Genomic DNA, 15247 nt, shown 5'->3' on the forward strand with positions numbered 1-15247 from the left:
GCTTAACCAGAAATATAGCACAAAAACCTGCAATTAGTGCTGATTGATACCGAGTCTTTCATGTGTCAAAGGAGACCTGAGTACACGACACTGGTTAACAAGGTGACCCTGACAGGGCCAGGCAGCCTGGCCTTGTGGAAGTGGGCTCATCTCAAGCTTCCTATTTATCATCATGTTAGGGGCCATAAGACATTGCTAATCACTGTCAGTCTTCCTGGAGCAGGGCCTGTGAGAAGGTGTGTGTACATGTGAGACTGTGTGTCTACATGTGTGTGTGTGAATATGAATGTGCATGTGTGTAGGAGTGTGCGTGTGTGTGTGTGTGAATGTGCATGTGTGTAGGGTGTGCATGTGTGTGTGTGAATATGAATGTGCATGTGTGTAGGAGTGTGCATGTGTGCATGTGTATGTGTGTGTGTGAATGTGCATGTGTGTAGGGTGTGCATGTATGTGTGTGTGTGTGTGTGAATGTGCATGCATGTAGGGTGTGCATATGTGCATGTGTGTGTGCAGAGGAGAGAAGGAGGTTTCCGGTTTCTGGAGTAAGTCCAGACTTGGTGTTTCCTCAACAATTACCCATTTCCCCTTTGTTGAGAGCTTTTGGTGGCTGAATCATGTGCTTGGCCAACCTCACCTTGAGCTCTGCAGAAAGGAGGTGTCCATTCCCAAGGCTTAGAAGGGGACTGTGTGCATATATATGTCCAGATACAGTGTGGCTGGTGGTTGTTCAGAAAACTTCTGACTTGGCTACTTGGTACTTTGAGTCATCCTGGAAAAATTGTTCTCTCTTTCTCTCTCTCTCCTTCCCTGTTTTGTCTCTGTTGCTCTCCTCCCCTCACTCCCCATTTGTGTGTGTGTGTATGTGTGTGTGTGTGTGTGTGTGTGTGTGTGTGTGACAGAGAGAGAAAGAGAGAGAGAGAGAAACAGACAGAGAGAACAATATACACAGAGAAAGACTTCCACAGAAGTAAATGATTCCAGGGGCCAAGCAGGCAGCAGTAGGGTCTTCCCTGACTCAGCCTTTTGGTCCAGCTCTTCAGCAGCTTGGATGAGGTCCACCCACACTGTGCTACTGTGCATGTCACTCAATTGGCAGACTCAAATACCAATCTGACCCTGAAATGCCCTCACAGATGCACCAAGGACAGTGCTTGCCAAATTCCTAGGCAGGAATTGGCATGCAAGATTAACTATTGTTGGAGTCATTGTGACAGCCAAGAGTGGAGAAAATTGGTACAGAAGGTACCTACTGAAGAAGTCCTCTACTTTAGGATTGAGAATTTGAAGATTATGAGGTATTACTATCTCCTCTACCCATGCCCATCCCCAACATCCTTCTGATGGGTATGCTTCTCTCTGGTGTCCAAGTTAACTGGTGTTTTTTTTTTTTTTGTTTGTTTTGTTTTGTTTTTAAATATCATAGTCTACAACCATCAACAACTGTTAAGTATTAAATAAAGCCCATAAGCTCAGGACAGTTTCTAATGATCTTTCTTCAATTTCTAAAAATGAAAATAGTTTATGGATGCATCTTTCAAAACAGAGAAGAGTAGTGTAGGGAGTGGAGGAAACCCCGAGTGACTGAATCCTGCGTGGGTGTCTTAGTTGGGGTTTCCATTGCTGTGAAGGGACATCATGACCAAGGCAACTCTTATAAAGGACAGCATTTAATTGGAAGTAGCTCATAGTTACAAAGGTTCAGTCCACTATCATCAAGGCTGGAGCTTGACAGCGTCCAGGCAGACATGGTGCTGGAGGAGCTGAGAGTTCTACAACTTGTTCTGAAGACAAACAGGAGAAAAGTGACCTCCAGGCATCTAGAAGGAAGGTCTCTCAAAGCCTGCCCCCAAAGTGACACTTCCTCCAACAAGGTCGCACATCCTAACAGTGGCATTCCCTGGGCCAAGCATATTCAAACCACCACAGTGGGTGTGTGTTGTTGTCATGGGCATGGTGGTATCAAGTTCCCCAATCATTTCAGTACCATGGGAAAATGGCAAAGCCTTCAACTCTCCACACCGCCTGGTGATGGCAAAGTCTTCCTTTGGTTTATGTGCACATGCTGATATTATGTGCAGGAAATGTCCACCATTGCTTTTTCATCCCAGATACTTAGGGCCTGAAGACTGCAGTCTTCCAAAACACTGCTCCTACCAAGATTACCTAAATAATATTGCCTCTTTGTTCTGCTCTGTTCAATGACCTACCTCTCTGTTCAACTCTCTATAAAATACACTGAGCTTTGGAGGTACAGAGGCTTCTCTATCAGAGAGGAACTATGTGCACATATGTATGTGCATTTGTCTTTTCTTCATTCTATTGATGCTACCAGTTAGGTCAAGTCCCTGAGGCCTTTGAAGGATGCAGCATATTGGTCTGAAGCCTTGAGCATCCAAGTGAAGCCTGATAGGCTATAAGGGGAGACAGCATATCTGATACCCCGCAGGCCTGCCTTTCATAGTAGCATGAGTGTGTCTGGAGAGGAGGCAACAAATCATTTCTTTTTGTCCTGTATCATTCATTCGGAAGGTTCCCAAAGCAGGCAGGTGATGAGCAGTGCCCATTTGTTTCTCAGGGCTAGACACCATTGTTTGCACTCAAGGCTCCCAGTGCCTAATACTCTGTTGGCAGATCTTCGTCTATAGATCTTCATTCTGGTAGGCAGTAGGGACTGCAAACATCTGCTCCACACTTAAGAAAATTAACAGGTAGTCTGGCAGAGGGAGAGGCAGAAGAGATTTTCAAATTTGCTGGCGATAGTACTTGCTGGCATCACTGGACTCTAGTGTCTGCCCACTCAAAGAAGCGAGACTCTTGTGAAGTCAGATTATCCTAAAGTACAGAGAAAAGTTTGTGTAGTGGCTTCTCATGTCCATGCCCTACTTCCACCTGAGAGTATGGCTCTGTTATGTGTATGAAGCTTCCTGCTAAGTTTTCTTTAGATCCATGACTCCTCCCTCTGAATCACAGAGTAGTCCTCCTTCTAACCTGTGGCCCAGGCCCAGAGCTTGGTGCCCGGGATTTCTCAGATCATGCCCTTCTCTCCATTCATGGCTGCCTGGTCTTTGTATTCTTTGTCTCAGATCTGAAGTTGTCCCACTCAGGTTAGATATTCCCGTTTCCTGGGCGCTCACTCAGGAGCACTTTGAGGAGGAGAAACGTAGTTGTATATGAGTATTTCAGGGCCCAGGGGGAGCCTTAGAGAGTATTTCTGTGTCCTTTCTGTGGCTGGGTATTCCAAGAAGGGCTACTGCTTCTAGGGGGCTCACACATACCTTTGAACTACTGCTCTTCAGTGGCCAGGCGAGAGCTAGTGGTGGCCACAACTACAGCCAGTGTTCTGTCACATTGCCTTTATTTCTACCATCCTTTCATGGTGGAGATCTCAGTCATGAATCCTGCTTTGGGACCTTTGCTTTCTCCTTCATACTAGCTGCCCATGTCAGTCCAAGGTGAGCGCCCCTTATTGAGAATCCAGCAGTCATTTTGTCACCAGGATGGAATCCAGGGACCCACAGACTAGTATGGAAAACGTTACTACATGTTTAGAGCGAGCCATCTCTTTCTTCCTAGCTGTGACATGCTGATTCCCCTCAAGTCATCATGTACGGATGACAAGGACAGGACCAGCCCTAGGGTGTCTGTCTAACTATCAGCCTCCTAAGCTTGTAATTTAAAGTTGTTTAACCAGCATGTGCATGTGTTAGTGCATGGCTTTATTTCTAATTAACTATTTGGCACATGGTTTGCGTTCTAATGTTTTCAATTACTGCATGTAATTATTTAGATATAAATTTTAGAAATGTCAAGTGAATAGTTTCTTGGCAGAAGTTTCTTGAAAACTATCAACCAGCCATATTTCAAACTGTTACTGAAACCTAAGGCTTCTCAGAACATAGCGGGCATGCCCTTGGGTGGTCTGCAGGGCAGGTGAGGGTTGAGGACCAGCATCCGTGATCAATTTTATTGATGAGTAGCACTTTTAATCATGATTATTTAAACTCTTCCAAGATATATTGCAGGAGGAATATATATGGTTTATATATTTGAAGACAGTTCAAATGTCTCAGTGTTCTCTGAGGATATGATTTTATTGTGTTATCATTATTGTTATTATTATATTATATTATATTATATTTATTTATTTGGTGTGCACATGCATATGTACAAGTCATGGGTGTTGGTTCTCTCCTTCCACCATGTGGGTTACAGGACTCTAACTCAAGTTGTCATGCTTGTTGGCAAGCACATTTAGCCAATGAACCAAGCATCCTACTGACCGGAGGACAGAATTTAAACAAATCTCCTTCCTTTATGATGCTAGGCCACCCACACAGTTTTTGGCCTTTGCTTGGGTATCCTCATGCTTGGCAGGACACAGGGATGGGTTTGCAGGAAGACTCTGAGTGATTTTACTTATTGCTATGACAACACAAGTTAAAGGAGGGAGGGTTTGGTTTGGCTCAGAGTCTGAGGATGAAGTCTATCACAGAGGGGAAATTATGGTGGCAGAGCATGGCAGCTGGTCACACAGCATCCCCATAGGAGACGCAGAGGGATGCTGCTGGTACTCAGCATGCTCAGCTTGCTTTCTTCTTTTCATTTGCTCTGGGATCCCAGCCCTTGCGTTGCTGCTGTCCACATTTGGAGTGAGTCTTCCTTCCTCAATTAACCCAATCTGGGAAATCTGTCATAGACTTGTAAGATATTCGTCTCCTAGGTCACATTAGATCCTGTCAAAATGGCAATCAATATGATCTATCACACCAATGATCTCTAGGCTTGCAGATGTTTGCTGTCAACTGGGAGAACTTCCTCTTTGGTAATAAGGGTCAGAAGACAGGCTACCATTCTGAGGATGAATGATGAATAAGAGAAAGAGATGTGAAGTCTTGCATCAAACAGTCAAGACTTCTGCTGCTTGAGAATTCAAGAGTACATATACCTTTAGTACACAGATTGTCTTAAATATTGGTTGAGATATGAGTCTTAGGCCAGTGGAGCTGGGCAGCCTTCCAGACCTGGGGCTGAGTGAACTGTCCGTGGTCCTGCCCTGGGAAAGGATTCGGTGGCTCCATGGCTCTTGGGCATAGATTGGCTTGGTATATATGGCGCTCACTGGCAATCTTCACCCAAACAAAGATCTCAATCATCCTGAAAGAAAGTGCCTCTTACCAGCCCTTGTCCCTGGAAAGGATTTCACTGGAGAAGAGTGGCAATCATACAACCTCAGTTAGGGTGCTTGCTTCAGGCAGCAGGGGAAGAAAGATTGTGCCCAGAGACCAGGAGTGGTTTGAAGCCTACAATTTTGTCCTTTTGTTAAGGTCCTAGGAGCTGTGGCTCATATACTCTGGATCTCCCAGGTATAGCTAAGAGGTATGGTATGTCCTTCTCCAGAATCCAATAAATCTAAAGGCTGTCTCCGAATTATCAACAGTTTTAAAAGAAGGGTGGGGGGGGGCACTCTATAAACCATACTCCACTTTCTAGAGTCTTTTAGGATCATAGGAAATGTCAGTTATGCTTGTTGGAAGATTCAGAACTTAATCTCACCAACCATGCTGGGTAGCTACTCCCTCAGACTATTAAAATATGCAAAGACATTTAGGGGGGACTTTTGCTATGTTTGCATTGACTTTTCTTAGCCAAATTTGCAGGATGGCAAGGGTATTGAAGAGGATTTATCTGCTCTGTGAAACAATTTCTCCAGTAGGGACAAAGTGGGGTGTATGGGGTCCCTAGTATCTAGCATGAAACTAGGTGCATGGTTTGCTTTGATTTGTTGTTGCTGCTCACAACAAATACATATGTGGATGAATGGAGGGGTGAATGTATGGATAATGGATGACAGATGATGGATGCATGAATATGTGGATGGATGGGTAGATGGGTGAGTGAGTAAACAGCTGGATGGGTGATGGATGAATGGATGGATAGATGATAATTACACATAAAAGCCTGGGTTCTTCACTTGTGAGTGGAGCTAAAGGGGTGGGACAGTGTTTCAGGTGGGACAATGTCTCAAGCTGACAGCATAGTCAAGTGGTTCATGTTGGAGCAGCTGGATGAGCAGAGATCCCGGGCTGTGAATCCAGGCTGGGAGAAAGTTCTTTGGGAAATGGCGCTGCTGCTGCCTCTGTAGGGCTTTTGGAAAAAGTGGATTTGGGTCAACTGCAAAGCAATCACATTTGAAAAAGATGGGATGAGAGGCTACCTGATGGAGAAATGGCATGTGATCTGTTTCTATGGGAACCTGTGTTCTGTGGAATACATGGGACAAACAGTACCAGGCCTTGAAGTTCAGAGTCCCTGTCCTTTTAGGGAGAGGGAAGCATCATGTGGAGTGATTAAGGGTAGATGTAGTCACAGATAATCTCAGAAGATGTCTTTTGGAACCTAAATCCAGAGTGACTGGGAGAGGAAGAGGTGAGGAGCCACACATAAGGAGAGCCACATAGTCCTTAGGGTGATGTGTGGAGCAAAGGTTGTTAGGGTCCTCCCTCCATGGTGTTCCTGGGCTTTGGTACAATAAAGAATCTAAGATGAAATTTGATTCCAGGACATCAAAGCCAACACATTGGTTAACAGGTATGCAAGCGTGTGTATTTGCTGACAGGCTTATGTATACAGATGTGTATGGACACCAAACCCAAGATATCAATTTTCATGTCCCATCCATCTTGTGTTATGAGACATGATCTCTTACTGGCCAGGAGCTGGTCAAGTAGAATAGACTATCTGGCCAACAAGACCTGGGGATCCACCTCTCTCTGCCTTCCCAGGGCTGAGATGGCAAGGGTGCACCACCACACATGGCCATGTTAAAAGGGCAAACATTTTACTAACTGGTATACATATCCATCTGTTCCAGCACAGAATTACTAGTTTCAGCTTGGTAGAGTCTCTGTTGTTAGAACAAGCTGGTCAAGAAGCTAGTAGAATCTCCTGAGTTGTAATTATTACTTTCCTTACCAAATTATGGTCTCTGTAATGCAGGCATCATGTTTGGTCTATCCTTGTCCTTTGTCACTTGCACAGTACCTGTCACTTCAATCGATATTGGCTGATGAGTATAATTCACCAGATACCTTTTGAGGAAGAGCTGCTCCCATTTAAGCTGAAGGAAAACACTTTGGAATGACACACATGGCCTTGCATCCTCTGTGCCTCTCAATATTAAACAAAGTTTTATGTTCTACTTTGTTAAAAATAGATGTTTATTCAAGGTATCGATTCTCGGCAAAATCTGATTCCCTCATTTTATGTAATGAAGGCAATCGTTCTCCATATCCTCCCCAACATGATTCATTACAGCCTTGAGGTGCTGATAACTGTAATCAGGGGGAATGTGGCCCAATAATGAGCGGTGGGTTCTAGTGCTGATTGAAACACTGCATCTATGGCCCCATGGATGTGCATAGATGTTTTTCCAGTGAGACTTGGTCAATCAGACCGTGGGACAGACACATTAACTCGAAGGAAGGACAAGGAGGAGACAGTGTCCTGATGAGGCACAATGGCTTTCTATAGCCCCCACACAGCACACACAGGACCATCAGGGTCCAAGTAGGGTAAGACACTCATAGGGGGCACCTGGCAATTTTGGCCATTTGGAGAAGCCTTGAGCGATAACTCCCAAGATAACCCTGGCTCTGCCCACTAGAGTTCTCCCTGATCCTTGGGTTGTCCTTGGCTGTGTCTGAAGGGTAAGTCTGCCAAGGTGCTTCACTATCTTGGTCCCAAGTCATTGATGTGTGGAGTCAAGGGGTCAAGATGAGCTGGCGGCGCAGGTGAACAGTGTGACTCACCCAGCTTCGAACGGTGCTTCAGCCACGCATTGTGAGAGAGACGGAGGATTTTGTGTGGTGGGAACAGATCAAGCTCCCTCAATAGTGAAAGTCCTATTTAATGTTTGATTGGAAAGCTCCTCCCTCTGGGAAGAGTGCAATCTGGGAAGCTAACTCTCAAAGGGGACAGCGAAGGCCTTCCTTGGCCCCCTCTTCACACTTCGCTTGGAGGGCAACCTGAGCACCCCACCAGAGACCTCAGGAGTCTCTGAAGTTTATTCCGCTCTCAACTGAGTGCTCCCTGCCATTTTGCTGGTCAAGTGCTCAGGGAATTCTGAACAACAGGAGCTGCAGAGGCCAGAGAACATCTGAAGCGGGGTTAGCTTTCCACTCTTGTTTCTTTGGAGCTATGAACGCTTCCAGGTTCATTTTGGCCTTTAACAAAGGACATTTCGGGGCCAGATGAAAACATATCTATTTCAGATGCCTGAGAAAGAAGCTTTGTGTAAATCAAAATGGAAACCATAGCATTCCTGGAACGCCATGATTGGAAACCTTGGCAGTACTGGATTCATGAGGCCTAGTGATTGTTTTCTGACTGACTTTTACTTCTGAGACTACCATAGGTATTCAAAATGCAGCATGAGTAACTTAGTAGTTCCCACATTGGGCATGCTTCCATCCCTTATCTAAAGATGGATGGAGATTGCTGTTTTCCTTCTCCTGGGCTGTGGGCCAACCTTCTGCACAGCCAGCTGCTACGTGGAGTCTTATATTTAGGAAGAGGACAGACATGGGACAAAGGAGGCTGAGATGGCTCTTCCCAGAGCTCAGGGTCTGGGCTCAGAAGCCCACAGGCCCACAGGAGATGCCCACCTGTCTTTCCCTATGAGCTAACCCCCATACAGTATGCAGGCTCCTTTCAGAAATGGGAAACTGGTGTCTTTGGACTTCTATGCAGAACGTGTGGAGGAGAAGTCCCTGCTGAGCCAAGGAGGGATGCTGGGGCTGGAGGTTAGAAATAAAGAAAGAATGGAAGGTATACCCCATGACTTCAAGATCATGGCCAGGTGCTATATGTCTCCATTGAGCTAAGAGCGTGGCAGTGGCTCTTGTTCCTTCACCTCTCTGCTCCCGTGCTGTCATCCATGGGTAAGACGGGCGACTCTTCCATGATGCAGGTGTTTAAGGCTTGACTGGAGGGTTAAGTGAGATCAGATGGTTTCTGTCGAGCATGAAGCACTGCCTTGGCACTTTGTAGTGACATCCAGGTGTCAGCACCTGTTTCTAACACACAAGGCCCACCAGCATTTCCCCATATGCCTCAGTGGGCATATCAACACACTGACATGAGAGGTGTTATTCACCTCACCCTAACTGAGGTGAGGCTCCTCCAGGGCAGGTCCCAGGCCCGTGCATTCACCCAGCCAGGGTCATGGTCTTCCCATTCATAGGGTTTCTTATGCTGTCAGGCTTTGCCAATCTGTCTCTCCCAGCTCCTTTCTGTTAAAGATGTGCCAGGCTTGGAAATGTGTGTTGGCTCTGTTCAAGGCAGCTCAGTAGCAGAAGCTTGGCCATGCAAAAGCAACAGATGGTCACAGAAAGAGAAGCCATGGGCTGGTGGTCTCAACAGAGGCTGGGCATGGGCACCAGGAAGGGAAACAAGGAAGAATTCAATGGTGCTTCCCTAACCGACCCAGGAGCACCTCCTTCATCCCACCATGGCCCTCTGACACCCTCCATCAGCTTTGTGTCATACCACTTGTCTCTGAGGAGGCATCCCATCTTCTGCCACCCTCCTGGGCTCCATGGGTAAGAGCACATGGGAATTCTCTGGGCTTGTGTTGCCCACCTACTGGAGTTTTTCAAGGCACTGGCAGGCCTTACCATCACCTCTTCCTTGCTGGCTCCTCTGTTTTCCTCTGGGCTGACAGCAGTAAGAACACTGGCCTGTGACCTCAGCACTGAACAGCTCTAATGCCCACCTAGGACAGAGGATGCCAGCATCCTGTCTCCATGTGGAACATGAAGACACAGGTGAGGATGAGGGCTGAGCTCCTTTTAGACCCCCCACAGTACTTCCACTGTTCTTACTGGTGGCTGTCAGTGCCTGACATCAGTGCCTGACATCAAGACACATGCAGCATGCCCCCAAACAAATGTCCTAGGTTTCCTTCTTCGTCTACCAAATTCCCAGCCTTTTCCTGATACCCCTCTCCGTACTCCATCAACTGTTCTCTGACACTGCCTGCCCTATCCCATCATTCCTGTGGAGTCATACCTTGACTTTCTTCCTTCCTTTTAATTTAATTAATTTTTTAATTAACCAAATCAATATAATTATTAATTATTAATCAATTATTGACATTGTGACCGGACCACACATCTGTCTATAAAACAGCTCTACTGTTGTCTTCCTGGGTGTGATGTCACACTCATGCTCATGCTCTGTGCTGGCTCCAGCCAGCCTCTCCCCTCCCCGCCGGAAGGAGGAGTTTTACTAACTTCAGGGCTTCTACAACAGAGAAGTCCCTTAGAGCTAAGCATCGGGAGCCCCCCTCCTCCCCACTCCCCTGCTGTGTGTGCTCCCATTCAGACACTGGCAGAATGAGGAGGTGACTGGACAGACAATCACACTATTGAAGATTGACAAGTAATTTGTTAAATCCATTTGCAGAGGACCCATACCAGGCTCATTGTTCCTGTGTTGTCTTCCACAGTTATGATGCTGAGGAAGGTTCTTCTTGGTCCTGATACAGTCTCTTAAACCCACCAGGCTACACGATCAAAGGAGCACTGCCTCATGAAATGAAGGCACCACCATCGGCTACATGATGAAAAGCCCATTACTGCAGCTTCTTTTTTTCCTCCTAGCCAATCAGAGACACTCACCAAAACCTCTCTGGGGAGTGGGGGCGATGCCTCTTTCTTCTTATCCAGTGCTAGAGTCCTTAAACCATCCATGTGCCATGGGCTATCTTCTTTCCCCAATCCAGAGGCAGCCTGCATGTCCTTCTGGAGTAAATGAATCTCCTTGGTGCTAAGAACCTGGTGCCTGGGTGTGTTCTGTGACTCTGAGGCTCCTTTGGCTCCTGTACGTTTTTCATTTCCTTCACATTCTGTGAGAGTCTGAGGGTCCTCATCACATACTTTCAGGGACACTCCCTCCCAGTTTTAAATGATAACAAAGAAGTTTTCTCTCCCCAGAACTCACCTACTCATCCCAATTAACTCAACCACCCCCGCAATTCTTTGAGGTCTACTCCATGAGGCTTCTTAGTACCCCTTTGTGGCAGGGATGACTGCCTCGTACTCAGTCCTCATTAAGGCTTTTCTAGTGGGAGTCTGTCCTAGCCTACAGACCCCTTATCCCATAGTCTGCTGTAGGAGAGCAAAGCCTTTCCTTACCCATGGTTCCTGTGGTCAGTTATGGCATGAACATGTTAAAGGAGAGAGGGAGGGAGAACATTCATATGAATTTTAAGATTTATTTTTAAAGTGTATGTGTGTGTGTGTGTGTGTGTGTGTGTGTGTGTGTGTGTGTGTATGGAAGCCATAGTACTAGATTCCCTGGAACTAGAGTTACAAATGGTTATAAGCCACCACTCAATATGAATGCTCAGAACTGACCTTGGGTCCCTTGCAAGAGCAATATGTGTACTTAACAGCCGAGCCATCTCTCTAGCCCCCACATGCATTTTAGCACAGCACACTTTTAACTGCCCTGCTCTTATATAGCTTGCTACATGTCACCATGAGAAACCACGGCAGAGACACATTCCAGTCCCATGAGCGATGTCAGGACAGAGGCACCTCTTGCATTTGTAGATGGGTTAGTGCTCACACAGCTGGAAGGGCACTCAGCTGTCTGCAAGCCTGGAAGTTTTGTGTAAATAGTTCTTTTTCTCGTTAATCCCTAGATGTTAGATGAGTAGAGATACAGAGCACAATACAAATAAAGCCAGAAGCATCTTTCTTAATTGGATTTGAAATGCTGGTAATTATATCCATTTAGAAAGCCCATATGATCTACCTCAAATGGATGATGGGATCAGAGTTGGAGGCTAGAGCTTCCTCCGCATGGATGAAGCCACCAACACTTAGCCAGGATGACACATTGAATGATGTCTTCTGGGATTCTTCTGCCCAGAGTGTTTATGCTCAAGGAGGACTAGGGAGCACATTACCAGGCTGACATACAAATGCCCCTGGAATACTGCATGAGAACCCATAGGGGCCTCAGCTGTGACTCTGGTGGGGAGTGAGTAGACTGGCCAACTAATGACGGACTAGTGAGTGCTACCTCCCATTTTTAGTGCATCTGCCATTAGCAGGGACACAACTGCCTTCTGCCTGTGATGCAGGGAGTTTGGGGGAGGATTGGCTGGCTAGAGGAGGAGCTGGGGCTTGTATCTAGGGAGCCTGGGTGGAGATCTATCACAAAGAGGCAGGTGTGAAAGATCCAAAGCCCGAGAACATGCATGCGTGTGTGTGTGTGTGTGTGTGTGTGTGTGTGTGTGTGTGTGTCTGTGTTTAGGCTTGTATTTTTCAAAACCTACTTTAATAAGGGTTCTTAAATGCTTTAACCTCCCTTCTAGCTCACCACCCACAAGAGGTAGTAGAAAGGGCAAATTAATAGGGCAAAGGGGGATGTGGACCTGTTTACAAATAGTTCTTTTGGATGACTCCAATCTTCACTGTCAGGATATCAACAGTTCAGTTTACATGAATCAGCAACAGTAGCTGGATCCACTCATAAACACCATTCACGAATTAGCAACGGCAGTTCAATTCAGAAGGAAAAAGGCTCTGCCAATGGATCCAAGTCCATGGAAGCTGCCCAAATATCATGAGAAGTTCTTTGGTGTGTTTCTCTACAAAATCACAGCAAACAATGATCAGCAAAGAGTGGTAAGATGAACCAATGCCACAACATCATCCACTGTCTGTTGGGTTATACTTATACCCTTTCCAAATATCTCATGTTCTCTCAAGTGTCCACTCCAGCAAAACATCACATGTTCCTTTTTCAGGCAACTTCTAGAAAAATACCACGTGTCTGTTTCAGCAAAACAACCTCTCATAAGAAAGTTTCCAGAAAAACACCACATGATACAACTGAGTGTCATGTGTATATGTATGTGTGTATACATGTGTGTGTACATGTGTGCATGTGTGTGTACATGTGTGTGTGTAGGGTGTATACATGTGTGTGTGTGTGTGTGTGTGTGTGTGTATAGGGTGTTTGGCTATGCCTTGATCACCACCCATCATTGCTGCTGATCCCCTCACAAAGCTGAATTATTTCTAGCCTGGGAAGGTGAATATTGATGCTGCTGATGGTACTTCTAGCTTTGAGTGGAATCTTCCGCTGGCTCAGATTTCCTTACATGGGTGTCAGGCCAGCACTACCCTCAGCAGAGAGTGCATGGGTGAAAATGCCCATCAGAAAATGGACCAGCTATGCACCATCCTTCAATTTTGTCCCCTCCCTTTGTCTCCCCCATGAACTTTGACAGGCAGTAGTTCTGCTTCGAGCAGTCCAGGCTAGTCCCTTCAGATGCTTGTGTATGAATTCATCTCCTCTGAGAAACTGTGCAAAGTGACTCCTAGGGTGGCCCTCCAGCTGCACAGGGATAGGTGCAGGGCTGGCAGCGGAGCGCTTTTTCTCTGGAGTATCCTTCTTCCAACACTTATTTATGCCTTTTTAGTTCAGTTTTGGACAAGGATGGATTTATCTTGCTTATGCCTCGTGTGGTGACAGTATTTAATGAAGAGACATTTCAAGGCATCTTCTGAACTTGTGAATCTCGAGACAAGAATAATAGCTTCACCAAATTTACTTTCTAAAACAAGTCCTGAACCACAATTTACTTAATGAAAGGAAACCAAAAAGCATGGCGACGCTGCTCGGCTGGATGTTCCCTTCAACATGTCTTCCTTTGCACACTTTAGTGAGTCCACAGATCTCGAAGCAAGTGCTTACAAACTGTAGAAAATTGACTACCAAGACTGTGAAATAACTCAGCTAGTTTCTGTCAGAATTCCAACACAGGAAGATCTGCTCTGCACCTGTGTGGATCTCTTTGCTGAGTTAGGATTTCTGACATCTCTTCACAACACGTACTTCTGCTTACTGGGGTCTTGAGTTTTGCATTTTTCTAAGAGTTCATTCATGGCAGCATGCAGAGTAAGCCCTGAGATTGCATGGCTTCCGGGGCAGTATGTGTGGGAGATGGTTGGCCTTGTGTCTATACCCCTGTGTCACATTCATAAAACAACGTGACTTCAGGCCATGTTAACAAGGAGAGGTCTCCTTGAAAATGTAGGAATCTCCTGAAGGAATGCAGTTCTTCATCCTTCCTGTGGGCCTGGCTCTCTAGAAGTTTGAGAGTCTTGGCATGAACTTAGCCATGCTTCCTGGATTCTGATTCACTTCTAAGATTCAGAGGAGGTATGCCTGTGAGCTTGGGGGGGGGGGTGCTCAGGCTGCTGTGTTTGGCCTTGTATCTAACAGCTTGCTAGAATATCACCTTCATTTTCTCATATCTCTGTCTTAATTTCCCACTGATATACCCCTGTGTAGCTGCCTGCAGCCTGGGTAATTAATGATGAATTCAGATGGCATTGGAGCAGACCTTGCAACTTGAAGGATGTTGGAAGGTCTCTGGACTGGATTTTCAGCATCATCATTGTTAATTAGGTGAATTGAAGTGAGGCCATTTTGGAAATAAAAACACATTGCTCTGACTTTTAGGCCCACTGGATCCCATTAAGGTTCTTTTTCCACCACCTTGCAGATACATGCAGATGAAGGCTTGGGACTCTAGGCTCAGATTTGCATGTATGGTTGTGGTTTTGGAAGTTGTTTCAAGACTCCCGACAAGAGTCCCCAGGAGTGGTACCTCTTTCTATATTTTGCTGGGCTCAATTGAATCTGGCACTCCCACTGTCTGAAAAGGAAGAGGAGGGTCCACAGCATCGAAGCAGCTGCATCTCGAGTGAGACTCTTGTTGCGGTAATGTACCTGGGAGGGTGCTCCATTTGGATTTTGGCCCCAGCATCTCTTTCCCAGCTTCTCAAGTACCTTATATCCCAGGCCCCTGTGCACTGGCTTCTTGCATACATCATTTTACCTGTCTGGCTTGTGAGTTGATCTTCTTCATGGAGAATCTCATTTTAGCTTTAGAACCCTAGAAGCAGGCATTGGCACCAAAGGTGGATAAGACACTGGTTCCCCAAAGATGTCTGTGATTTAACTTCCACAATTGTGAATGTGTGACCTCTTTAGACCATTGTCATTACAGGTCTCTTACAAGAGAGAGATAGCAAGTTGAAAGGATGGTTGAACTGGTAAGTATTACAGGCCAGAGTGTGGCACTGTGAAGATGGAAGGGGCCCAGGGTCCAGGGATACATCGAGAGCCCTGATTCTCAGCCTGTGGGTCATGACCCCTTTGT

Source organism: Mus pahari, chromosome 1 (assembly GCF_900095145.1).
Source record: "Mus pahari chromosome 1, PAHARI_EIJ_v1.1, whole genome shotgun sequence".
NCBI classification, from domain to species: domain Eukaryota; kingdom Metazoa; phylum Chordata; class Mammalia; order Rodentia; family Muridae; genus Mus; species Mus pahari.